The sequence below is a fragment of the Equus caballus genome, chromosome 1, assembly GCF_041296265.1.
Source record: "Equus caballus isolate H_3958 breed thoroughbred chromosome 1, TB-T2T, whole genome shotgun sequence".
NCBI lineage: Eukaryota > Metazoa > Chordata > Mammalia > Perissodactyla > Equidae > Equus > Equus caballus.
The window spans coordinates 5,673,275-5,682,348 of record NC_091684.1 but is presented as its reverse complement, the minus strand read 5'-3'; the positions used below and the strand labels follow the sequence as shown (position 1 = coordinate 5,682,348).

The 9,074-nt window shown below is 50.3% G+C and overlaps 1 long non-coding RNA gene across 1 annotated transcript; it reads left to right on the top strand.

Annotated features, from left to right (window-relative positions):
- Positions 1-3,890: 3,890 nt before the first annotated feature.
- On the top strand, positions 3,891-7,188 carry LOC138916385 (uncharacterized). The gene is made up of 3 exons (XR_011423628.1): positions 3,891-4,132; positions 5,447-5,483; positions 6,976-7,188. It is a non-coding gene; the product is annotated as an uncharacterized lncRNA (long non-coding RNA).
- The last annotated feature ends 1,886 nt before the right edge of the window (positions 7,189-9,074 follow it).

The window sequence follows — 9,074 nt, the reverse complement described above, 5'->3', positions numbered from 1 at the left end:
ACTTTGCCAGGAGATCAGCCACTGCAGCTAGCCCATCCATCAATAATCAATTTCATGTAAATGTGCCAGAGCTGCAGGTGAGGGAGCCCACCTCCGGTGGCTTCCACTGGAATCCCTTTACATAGGGTTAGGCTTCCGCCAACAGCTGGAAACAGAGTTTGGGATCTGGAGGAGAAAATACTCTCTCACTGTTTAGAGATGAGCACTGGATACCCAGAGGACCTGGTGGGAGGGTCATGGTTGCATCTCCATCTTATGTTCACAAAACACCCCTTCTTCTCATCTGTCTGAGCCAGGCCCTGCCTCTCACTAAGTGAGCAATTTCATGATTAAGTGTGCAAAATGTATCGGGGCAAGGACCCAGCCTATGCTGCAGCCGTCTTGGTCTCAGGTAATTTCCCACTTCTTCTGTGGCATTCCAAATTCTCTTTGAAGCTTCTAATGGACCAACGTTCAAAGGGCATTTTGATAATTTATATCTAGCTTTCAGGGCCGTAGTGACAAGACTGGAATCAAGATGTCTTGCTCAGACCTCATTGAGACATTCTCTTTGGGTTAAGGCGGTCTGCGACATCCACTCAATAGTGGAAGATGTTCTTGAGTGGGGAGACCCCTCTTTCATTTCCGGCTCTGCCGTGTGGACCCTCCTCCAGAGGAGCAAAGAACCAAGAGGCCACATTTTCATTTATTGCCCCTCATTTTGACTCTTAGGGGTAATTTTTCCTCAGAAAGAAAACTTTCCTTGAAAATTTAAGCATACTCCAAAACTGTACGCTATAATTCCATTATAGTTCCATTCGATTTTTGTGAATTAAATTTACACTCAAGTGTAGGTTTTTACGTTAGGCGACCCTTCTGATTCTTCTAGACGATTACAAATTTAGCGAAATCGGTGCGCACATCCTTTTCTGGTAATTGCTGGTGTGTACATTCCCTCCTCGGCCCTTCAGGACCTTGCTGGCAAGGTTCCTGCTCTCCTGGGTTTCAGGGAAGTGAGAATTAAACTCCGCTCTGTGCTGAGCTGTTGGTTAAGACAATGTCCTCAGGGAGGCGGGGTTTGTTAAGTGTCTTCCAGATCCTTCCTTGTGTTTGGTGGGGTACGGGCGTGGCTTCCACTTCTGTCCTGTCCTGCTCAGAGGTTCATGTTGAGATGACCTGTGCAATTCTGGTCCATTCTGTGCCTCTTCAGGAGGCTCCTCTGACCCCTCAGCACACAGAGCATGAGTGGGGCCTGCCTCTCTCTCTCCCCTCCGTAAACAATGGGCTGCGGTAGCACCACCTGACTCTGCATCCTGGGAGGTAAATGTGGTCCAGCTGGCAGCATTGACAATGTCCCGCCTGCTCCGGGTGCTGAGGTCCCTGCGAATGAGGGGCTGTGCAGGCCTTTGGGGTCAGTGCTGACTTTGGGTGCTGGCTGCCACCCAAGCACGTGGGCCGTCGGGGCTGGTTTCCCTGCTTCTTTCCAGAGTTGCCCAAGAAGGGTCATCACATTTCTGATGAGTCACATCTTTAAGATTGGGATTTGGAGACGGAGAGTGAGATAGATTTAGGAGTAGAAAACACTTCTAGAAAAGGAGCAGGGAGCGGACTGCTTTGGGTGTAAATCATGGGAGGTGGCCGGCTCTGGGGCTGTGATGCGCTGGGTCACTCCTCCACGTGCTGCGTGTGGATCCTTGGGCCCTCATGGGTCTCCTCTTGTCTGTGTAGGAATGGGGTAAAAGCCTCACAGATTCATTTTCCTCCTCCTCACCCTCTTCCCATCCCGCCACTGGGCACGTGCTGTGCAAGCAAGACTTGGGTACCTCCCCATCCCCCTTTCTGCCGGAAGGAAGGGATGTGTTAGTTAGAGTGCCCAGCATGGCCAGCTCTCTCCTGACCCCCGTCTTTGCAGACATTATATTTCTGATGTTTGTTTCCACTGACTGACCCTCCTAGATTCTGAGCTGGTGGTGGGCTCAGGATCCACTCCCCTTTGAGGGTGTCCTGAGTGTGCCTCTCAGACCTCATGGGGCCAGAATAAAGCCTGGCTTTGTAGGTACTTCCCACCCTGAGGCATCGGGCTGAGAGTTTCTCATAGATTCACCCACTGGAGTTTCTCATCTCTACCGACAAAAAGGAAACTGAGTCTCAGAGAAGGTAAGTGACTCACCAGTAGGCCCCCATAAGCAAATGCATTGTAAGACCCAGGGGGCTGCAGTGCCCTCACCTGAACCCCCTGCAAACCCGGAAGCAGGCCATGCCTCGGGGTGAGCCAAATTGTGCTGACTGAGCACCTGAGGGCGTATGGGGTCAAATAGCTGGACAGGCCCATTGCTGGGGACCCAGCTGGCCTTCACACCTGGCCTTGCTCCTGCAAGATCTGCCCAAGGCAGGCCCCTTCCCTGCCTGCAGGGTCAAGTTCAAACTAGAACCTGCGTGACCCTAGTCTCTGCCCCACGCGACCCGCTCTCTGCAGCCTTACAGTGCGGCCTGTGGTTCCCCCGAGGGCTGATGTCTCCAGCCCCCCACTTACAGTGGACGTGCACAAAGCACAGGCCTCTGCGTGGTTTATGGCCTAGTTTCCAGTTTGCTCCACGTGGGAACTGTAAGGCTGCTTCCCTTGGCCCATGGACAGAACTCTCTGCGTTGGCCCCCCCCTCCCCCCCCAGCCTGGACCCCTCAGGGGCCAGTCTTGCTCATTATTATGTTGGAGCCTCAGGTGTGTGGCCCTCCAAGCACAGGTGCTCATGGTATGACTGATTCACACACACCTTAATAGGTGCTAGCCCTAGGGAGCAGAGGGGACCTCCCACCAGGTTCTCTTTTGCTTTTCCTCAAAGCAAACTTGCCAGTGGCCAGTTTCTAATAGCACAGTGGCTTGGGAGGTCACTGGGTAGGCAGGAAAGAGTGAGTGGACAGAACACGAGAAAGTGTTTGGACCATACGAAAATAGCTGGAATCTCCAGGGGAGCCTGAGGGCAAAGAGGGGGCCTGGGAGTAGAGTGCTGATTCCCCAACGTGGCACCTGTGTGCCCACGTGAACACCTGTACACATGTGAATACACACATGCGCATAAATAAAAGCATACAGAAACACGTGCACATGTATACAGGTGCACGATGCGCATATGTATACACACAAGCACACGTGTACATTGACATGTACATTGAGTCACAGCCCTGCCTCTGGTCCCACTCTTGGCCTTCCCACCAAAACACCCAGAGCCGTGTCTGGGGAGGAGGGGGGCTTCTTTCCAGAGCATTTCAAATAATCAGACGAGCTGAGAAGGTGGACCATGATTTACATGACCCCACACAGTTGAGGTTTTGGCCAGACCCTCTTAGAGCTAAATATGATCGTCTCTAAATCCAAATATTTGGCTGTCGCTATAGAAACCCAACCCTTGCTCATTGCAGTGGGGTGAGGAGTCCACCGTTCTCCACACGTTCTTCTCATTCTGCCTCTAGAGCGGCAGAGGCAGACCTAATCTGGACCCATCATTTTACAAACGCGCAGAGGCCCTAACAGGGGAGACAGCTCACCTGGACATCAGCATGGAGGAGGGCACTAGGCCTGGGTTGGGGCCAATCTAGTCCACTCTGTAGTCAGCCCCGTGTCGCCAACCACTCTCCCTTCCTTCCCTGCATGTGCTTAGAGCGCTTCCTCCTGCCAGGTGCACCAAGATCGATTTGTTCCCCAGTTACAGAGAGTCAGTCTATGCTGTTTTAACATTCAAACGATGGCTCCAAACAAGATTTCCCGGTTACATCTGAAAATGTAATAAAATAATTCTTTGTGCTGACAGCCCCTGTGTAGGCCATTTGGAAAACATCAAAGGATGAGTGCTAAATGTTCCTTCCTAATGGCCGGTGTGCAGAGTGTGCTCCAGGATAATCCGCATTGACTCTCGCAAAACTCGCTCTCAGGGTTGCCAAAGCTGATGGAGAGGAATTGATAACGCTGTCAGATGAGCTTCCATGACACACGTCTGGGACAAACGGCCAGTCTGCAAAAGGCACAGCTCTTTTCTCTTAGAAGAGCCACTTTTGGGTCCACTCTGAGGCTCTCATTTTTGGGTGCGGGTGCAGCCTTCCTGCCCTCTGAGAGCTGGAGAGAATCTGCAGGTCGTTACTTCCGGCTCTGCTTCCCCAGGTAATTTGGGCTGTGGCTGTCCTTCCCTGAACCTTGACCCACTTTTGTCAGGAGAATTACGCTTCTTGTGGTGGTGATTTTAATTTAAGTATGAACCCTACAGACTCAGGCAAAACAGGTACATTAAATTTTCAGTATCACCACCCTCTCTGCACTCCAGGTTCCCCATGGTCCCTCCTGCTTGCTCTGCCTCTCCCATCCTTTCTGATTTATTGGATGCTGTCCTGTGGACCTGGACATCTCATCTGGGCTGCAACACTACCAGGAGCCCGGGTATGAAGCTTGTCCTCAGCCTCCAACGAGTCCCAAAGTAGGAGGCTAACACTCAGCTGCAGAAAGAACAGCTAGATTCCTGGCAACTACATTTGCATCTGCTATGAAAGCAGTGATGAGAACGGGTGTTACTGTGGGGACATCAAGAAAGGACATTAAGAGGCTTGGGGGGGGGCAAAAAGAGAGGAAACACAATAGACTATAGAAATAATGGATCATTAAATTGTGCTTCAGAGGAATTGCTCTGAGCAGCGGGAATGAGTATGTGCGTTGGAAACCAGAAGTAACCGGAGGTCTGTTCTCGCTTCTCTCTTGGCTCTGCTTTCTGCCCTCGGTTGGAAAATGCTACCAGGTAGACAGAGTTGACCTGGCTGATCCTTCCTGTGAGCAGATCCCAACCAACAGGCACTCCATTCACGTGATTTAACCCCAATGGGACCCACACGTGGTGAAATCCATTAATTGGCCACTCCTTTCTGTAGGCCTGGCAGGAGTGGGTCTTTCTCTGGAAAGGTGGACAGATTGCTCTTCAAGAGCCTGTTAGCCGGGCTTGGGGGGAAGTCCATCTGGCCTAGAGATTCCTTTTGGAAAAGTCTGAAGGATCCGAATTGCAGATGGAACCCAGGCAGCCCAGCCCCAGGACTTGCCCATTTGGACTTTTCTTGGGCTGAGACCTGCCTGCATCCTGCAGGTTGTGCCATTTCCCAGCCCCTGCAAAGGAGAGAGTGTGGGCAGGGGGTGCTTGCTGTGGCCAGGCAGGAGCCTCGTCTTCCTTACACAGGAATCCATGAGGGGCGAGGGGCGGGCTGCTCCCTGGCCTACAGGAGCAGAACTCCCAGCCCTTCCCCGTCTCCCAAGGCCAACTGTGAGCCACATTGGGGTCTGTGCACTTCCGTTTTCACAGTTGGGTCCTGGCTTCTTACATTGTGGCTCTTCCTGCACCAGTCTCTTATCCACATGCCTGTCTTCTTTCTCCGGCCAAGATGGGAAGTTCCCTGAGGGTGGCAGTGGTTCTAAAACTTTCCTTTATACCTTCTACAGGCTAAAGACAGGGTAGACACCAGGCTGACCATGTAAGGTAAGCTGTACCCAGAATGGTCTCACGGGCCTGGGAAGCCCACCTCAACACAGGGATGACACCCTCACCTGCTCGCTGCCCCTCGCAGCTCCGGGCTCAGCCACATGCGGGTTCCATTGCCTGATGGCCTGCAGTAGCTCTGGTAAGGGCCCATGGTTAGTGGTTGAGAGCAGGTTTCTGAAGAGCAGAGCACAACGAGGCCCTAGGAGTATGCTGTGGCTGCTGTAAGAATTTCCACAGATGCAGTGGGTTAAAACAGCACAAAGTCACTACCCTGTAGATCTAAAGGTCAGAACTTTGATCAATCACACAGAGCTAAAATCAAGGTGTCAGCAGGGTCACATTCCTTCCGGAGGCCCTAGGGGAGAATCCTTCTCCCTGCCTTTTCCAGCTTCTTGAAGCTGCCTGCATTCCTTGGCTGGTGGCCCCACATCACTGCAATCTCTACTTCAGTTGTCACATCTCTTTCCCTGACTCTGACCTTCCTGTCTCCTTCTTTCACTTACAAGAACTCTTATGATGAATTGGGCCCACCTGGGTGATCCAGAATAACACCTATCTCAATATCTGTCACTTTGTCATTCCTGCAAAGTCCCTTTCCTTTTCCCATGTCAGGTAACAGGTTTGGGGATAGGAGGTGGACACCATTGTGGGCAGCATTATTCTGCCCACCACAAAGGCACAGAAAACGGGAAAGCAAAGCCGAGAAAGGGAGAGGGCACCGCCAGAGGAAGCGAAGGAGAAGCCGGCTTGGCGGGCATCCAGTGGCTGAAAGGAGAGGTTAAGGTTAGAGTTCAGGAAAGCGACGCTTCTTCTTGGTACAGCCTTTCTATTCCTCTGCCTTGTTAATTCCCTTTGTTTTTCATTCAGAACTTGAATTCTCTGCCACACACACGCGTGCAGCACACACACACACACACACACTCAGACACAGAAGCGCATGCTATTTCTTTCTTCTTTTTTTTTCTTTCTTTTTAATTTGGCATTTATTGAAGCTGATGGAGTGAACTGGATAAGAGTACCCCAGAGTGACTGATGTGCCACTTAAAATATTGAACATCCATTTAGAAAAAAAATGTACTGAACATTCGGTCCCATCACAGCACGCGTGACTCTGCCCCTGCACCCTGGGGTCTCGGCCAGAGAGCAAATTCCCCCAACCCCAGCCTCAGAGAGCTGGGCCTGTTTCTCTGCTGCAGAAATGGAAAGTCCCAGAGAACAAGGTCATTAAGCAAAGTTAGTGACAACAAGAGCAAAGGGAAGGTGGCAGCGGCCAGCGGGTCCCAGGGAGAGGGCCGGCTCAGAGGCCTCTTAGAGAAGAGACGCCCACGGCGAGGGTTTGAGCACACACGGGGTCGAGGTGCCCCCAATTATGGAAAGTTCTGCAACCACTGTTTCCTATTCTCCGTTAAAATTCTATGATATTTTGAGTGTGTTGTGTAACTTTGCGACAGCAGAGAAGGTCACAGAAGTCTTTTACTTTTTCATTTAGAGATACAGCATTTCCAGAGAATCTGAAGGCTATTTCCGGTCATCAATGCAATCCATGTTTTCCTACGATTATGCCTTACATCTCTGTTTTCACTATTTTGCAATAAAGAATAAAAGCGGTACGTGTAATTCCATGGAAATGTCTAGTGATAGCAGGCACCGGGGTCAGGCTGCCTAAGGATTTGGAGATTGACCTGGTCTTCACTAAATGCCGTGACCTTGATGCTGCTGGGGCGTACATCTAAATCCTTGGAAGCCCAGCTCTTGACTTGAATTTCATAGTGCATGAAAATAGGTTTCTGGTGAAAAACCCAGTACTTCCTCCGCTGGCAAGGCTGGAAGCACATCAAAGGCAGACTTCCAGCTGCTGGTATTTGGCTCACATTCCCAGCTCTAACCAAGAAATGCAGACCTGCCCCGGTGAATCCGGCCAGCAAGGACAGGAAGATGTGGTCGGGCCTCGGAAGGATGAGGCTAAGGCTGGACTGCGGGTGGGAAACCAGGCCAGTGGCTCTCATTTCATTGGAATGAGTTTTCCTGTTGCTGTGGTAGATGAAAGAAATGCAGGCTGGTGATGGAGAGTCTCAGAAATTGTTTGCAATAACAGCTGCTAGAGTGGTACTTGGGAGTACCTGGGAGGGCTGGGAGGCAGCAGAATGTGGGGCACCGAGAGGTAGCTTGTTCTGACCAGGAAACCTCTGGGCCTTGTGAAGTCTGCCTGTGGCATCCAGAAGAGCCCAGCCCCACTGCACCTGATGGAGACCCTGGGGCCACCTTTCTGACCCTCCGTCTCGGTTGGGGGTTGACAGTGTCTTCCGTTCTTGAGGAAGTCAGACATCAAACATCAAGACTCTCTGTTTGGAGCTGTAGCAGGATCATCAGGTTATCAGAGACTTTAACTTCAATATTCGGTCAGAATGCAGCTCACAATTTCATTGCCTGATACATGGCTATATCTAGTGTAATCAGCTTGTTTTAGCAGATTTTAATCTTCATTAATAAAATATGAATGCACTGATTTATTGGAAAACTCAATCAATGACACCTTTCATCTTGGATACTGCACTTAATGAGTCCAGCAATTAAACTCTTGAGGGAGTAACATGGGTGACTGATGAAAAATTCCAGAAGATTTAAGTCGGTTCTATCAAGGCTGTCCCAGTGCCTGCCTGAGGTGGTGGAAAAGATGCCTCTGAGGGGATCCTCTTCTTTTGGTCATCAAAGTCATTTTTACATCTGGTTTCCATGTCTTCACTGGCACCTTATCCATGTGTTTGCAATGTCCACAGCTAAGTTCCTAAATTCTACCTTGTCCTATGCAGGTTACAACTTATGGGTCATTTTAATTCAATATTTTAGAATGGTTAGCCAACTGCATTTCACTCGCCCTTTCTTCCTTCCTTTTTGCAACGTTCTCTGTTTTCCTGATCTGGGCTGTATGTTGATCAGCGGTCTGTGGTTCTCAGCCATGGCTGTACAGTCAAACCACTGAAGCTGGGTACTTTTTAGACCAGTTTTATCAAAATTCTGTACTGGGGCTCAGGCAAGCATTTAGAATCGTCTCTCCAGGGGACTCTATGATGATGCTAACACGTATCCTCTGCTCTCCATCTCCGTGCAGGTTTTCTTCCTTAATTAAAACTGGATGACATCAAACACTCAGAAATGCAAAAAAGTTTTGCTTAGGTCAATAGATATGTGCAAAGGCAAGTAATTGTCACAAAGTCGTAACTTACTTGTTGTCCCAGAGTATGACTGCATGTAGGTAGACAGGGCTGGTTTCCCACTACCCTTGGATGGTGAACATCGGGTGAAGGGTCACACACAAACCATACCCAGCTGACCCCTGGAGAAACTCACGAATGTAGCCAAGAGTTTTGTTTGGGAATTTTTTAAATGCAGGATTCTGTGACCTTTACCCCAGGCGGGCCCCTTGGGAACATTTCCAGGGGTCAGTTGGGATTGATTTGCAAGGCTATTTGGTCGTGTGCAATTAGACGCAGCTTAAGGGCTTCATCAGTCACCTCCATTTCCCCGGAGCCGAATTTCTACCTGTGATGGCTTTGCCATCACCTTTTTCCATCCACAACCCAAGGAAGG